At 36.9% G+C, this 3949-nt stretch overlaps 1 long non-coding RNA gene across 1 annotated transcript; it reads right to left on the bottom strand.

Annotated features, from left to right (window-relative positions):
• Positions 1-1885: 1885 nt before the first annotated feature.
• On the bottom strand, positions 1886-3421 carry LOC135301282 (uncharacterized). Its single transcript, XR_010363021.1, has 3 exons — positions 3065-3421; positions 2127-2357; positions 1886-2012 (listed from the first exon to the last, which is right to left on the bottom strand). It is a non-coding gene; the product is annotated as an uncharacterized LOC135301282 (long non-coding RNA).
• Between the last annotated feature and the right edge of the window lie 528 nt (positions 3422-3949).

The following is a 3949-nucleotide window of genomic DNA, read 5'->3' on the forward strand; positions in this document are numbered from 1 at the left end:
ATATTTAGAGGTTTGCGTTCTAGAATCCGAATGGCTGAGACAATTAGCTGTCTGCACATCAAGAAAGGGCTGAGCTCACCTCCGTGAGATATAATCTGCATGTTAGACACTTAGAAGTCAACATTCAAGTCAATGATAATTTATTTTAATTTTTTATTAGCTTCTACTTTTAAATTATCTATTTGCAGAAGTGAAATGTAAATTTAATTTAATCCATAAAATATGAAAAACTTAAGTGTTGCCAGACTGTGTCATGAACTTTTGGCTTTTACTACACTATACAGACAGAGGGTCATATTGCTTCTGTAGACATTCCAGGATTCTGTTGTGTGATCATGTATATATCTGAAGATGTGTTAGAGAAACAAATCTATTAAATACTTTTATTGCTAATAAAACTTCTGAAGACAACAAAAGTATTTTGCAATAATCTTTAAACATGCTGACCTCAATATAGATGTTCCCACATCTTGGGATCTCCTCTGGTCGAGATGACCCTGAGATGTATTAAAGTCTCTTTTCCCCAACCCAGATGTCGAAGAAGGAGTTAGAAGTCTTCGGCTCACGTTCTCAAGGTAGTTTATTATTTTTTATCTAAAACATTTTCTGTCTGGCCTGCCAAGGTCTGTTCAGCAGGTCAGTCCGAGGCACACTGCCCACCCACGGGGCTGGTGTTGTCTATTATACTATAAACTACATATTCGATACTTACAGTTATGTTCCAACACCTATAATCTATGTTAGACAGTGACTTTCTACTCTAAACCAATTCCAAAGTGCCACCATCACCAAGAAGATGGAGGCTAGGAAGAAGAAGGAAGAAGAAGAAGAATAGGACAACGCCCAAATCCATCTTGCCTCCTAGACCCCTACAGTAAAAGCCCCAAAATTTCTCTCTTCACCCTATAACTACTATTATTATGCTATCTAAACTTTTGTGACCTTTAATTCTTCATACAAAGGTGGCAATTTGTTCCATGGCTCGAACTCAAAGCCACAGGGTCTCCTGTGGCTGCATGCCAGGGTCTCCGACCCCCCTGCCAGGGATTCAAAGCCCCCTGGCTGTGGCTCAGATCATCCAGGACCATCAGAGAGATGTCCTGGGCTCTGACACCCACATGCAGGAAGTAAATCTTTATAAATTCAAACTCACCGAGACTCTAGCTGCAGTTTTTTGTATTGGTTGTTTCTGGATACAACAACATAGAATATTAAAAACTAGAAAATATAAACACACAATCCATAAAAGTCTACACTCTTCTATTAACTACATTGAGAAGCTGTACTGGGAGCCTTTATGAAAAGCAAAAGACAGAATCTGTCTCAGTACCATGAATGAAATATCCTTATATGACTTGCTTATAAAAACCCTTGAACTAATATTGAACTAATAGCAATAACAAAATCAGACCAGTATTACCAAGGTTAGTTTAATAGTGAAATCTCTTCTATTTGTATCTCCATAACATTTTTCAAAACTATTCACTAAGGAGAACTTCAGGCTGAATAGTCACCAAGTGTTGATTAATAGCCTATTTAACTCCAATTGAATTTAATGTAGCATCCAGTCATCCAAGTCATTTCTATGCCAAGTTTCACAATAACATTATCTTACTGACATTGTAAGAGATGTCAAATCAGATGGCAATGATTAGTACAGATCATATTCCTGAAAATTGCTTCACACAAAAATATAAAAATTAAATATTGAAGGAACAGTTATAACAGACATCACCTTGGCTTCAAACAGGAAACCCTGAAGAGAAAGGAATTTAGTTATAGTTTACTATAAAGTAAACTTTGCATTCTAATTCTGAAGCATTCACTTGAAGAACTTGATCCTTTACTTACTTGCTTAAATGGCCCCCAGTTTCTTGGTGCAGGGCAGAGTTTTTCACTGATTTGTAAGACATTGCATTTTCTTTTCTGTTTTCAGGACTACTAGCTTCTATCAGCTGCAGGAGCATTGAAATGTGCCTTGGAAGCCATCAATAAAATGATGATCCTGTGAACTTCATGAAACACAAGACAAGATACTAGTTAGTATGTTTGTGGTCTTTGTCCAGAAACATACAAAATTTTCATTATGTCTGACACTTGAATTTTCAATGAAATTTCTCACTTACCCTAGAAAAACAGCTCTTTTGTAACATCCTCTATAACATTTTTATTCTACTTTCTTATTTAGATTGTTTACTTCCCCATAGATGCAATTTGATTCAAGTACATTGTTGGTTATATGCATCTCTTTCAATGTGATCTCACAGCTATCTTCATCACTGCAGTGCAGTTGACATCTTCCAAGTAGAGAGACCAAATGCTACTTCATTGTAGCCAGAGTTCAAGCTGTCCATTCTCTGAATGACGAAGAAAAGAGTAAAAAGATTAATTTTAGCATACTACATTCAAATCCTGAACTTCCACTTTGCTTGTTTCACTGGATATCACAAGAGCACATCCTGTTTCACTAAGGCTCCCCTTACACACAATAATGCTGTTAGAGATGCTGAAATCTGACCCAACTCACTAGGCCGCCTCTAACACACATGTACTTGGGTAACAACATTAAATTTTCTTTCCCCAGTAATTTTCCCATGGAAGGGACATTTTGGAGTCAACAGTTTCCTCCATAAGCAAGACTTGTCTGAGCAAATCTTTCCCATAACACTGAATATGCTTACCGGCTGTTTTTATCATTAAATTTTTAAAAAAGAAAACAAACAAAGCAAAACAACACAAAACATTTCAGCATACCATACCAGGTTTCTCACTCTAAAATTACAATTCTTTGGCATAAAAAGATTTACCTCAGACTGTTATTGATTGTTTATACAGAAGTACATACAGGTAAACCTAAGCAGACCTAAATATCTGTCAATTTATACCAATGTTTGACTTTTGGTAAGAGATGAAGTAGAGAAATATTTTTTAAAAATGGAAAAAAAATCAGATTAAACCTCTTAAAGGCTTTTCGCGTAAGGTCAAAATAGGTACAAATTTTCATCATATAAATTATAACTATAAAATAACAGTTCTACTCCAAGGGATATAGGAGATGCCTTACTGTTGCAGCAGCAGCTGTGACAAAATCACACTCCTCAGATGTAAGATAGATACACATCTCCATCCCAAAGTTACCTCAGATGTAAGATGCACACCTCCATCCCAAAGTTACCCACCTCCAAGGTACAATTACCCCTTACTGAATATGATGCATGATTAGAGCCACTCAAGATCCTCCTGAAGATAAAGAAATAGTATAAAAACAAGTTAAGAATGGGGAGAAGTTAGAGAAGACGTTATCCTAACTTCTGGGATTGATTGACAGGCTGAACCTGGGACACCTATTGTGTAAGACCCATACTCATGTATGATGAATGATTAATGATTAGAGTATGTCTGTATATTGCTTTGAATATGTTTTTGGAGTTAGATACTGTCACTAGTGATCTTTGAACCTCAACCTGTCACAGTGTTATTAATAAAGAGGTTTTTTAATAAAAATAATTTATTCTGTAAATTATTAATGTGAGTCCTTCAAGGACACTAGCGTTTGCTGGCAGCAGGTAACATACTCAAATGAAAGTGGGGAGAGCCAGGAGGGGGTATCTCTTACTCTGTTGGTCTGTGTCCCGTAACAAGTCATTCAAACTGCTCTCTGATCCAGCAGATTTCTCAGTGGAGAGTCTCCATAACATTCATAAGGATGTTGGCAGACTGGTTCTTGGCTTTCCTGGGGCACTGACAGTAATCAAACACAAAATGTTTGAGGAAATCTCCGCATTCACATGACAAAGACAGATGCTGACAATCTATGTAGCTAAGTGTATTTGCACACAGCATGAGCCAAAGAAGAATTTAGCCCTGTAGTTCAAGCTTTTGCTCTTGTAGTCAGAAGAACTATCTGTGTTTGGCAGCAAGCCAGACAAAAGCAGTGGGACTGTACAGC

The sequence above is a fragment of the Passer domesticus genome, chromosome 5 (genome assembly GCF_036417665.1).
Source record: "Passer domesticus isolate bPasDom1 chromosome 5, bPasDom1.hap1, whole genome shotgun sequence".
NCBI classification, from domain to species: domain Eukaryota; kingdom Metazoa; phylum Chordata; class Aves; order Passeriformes; family Passeridae; genus Passer; species Passer domesticus.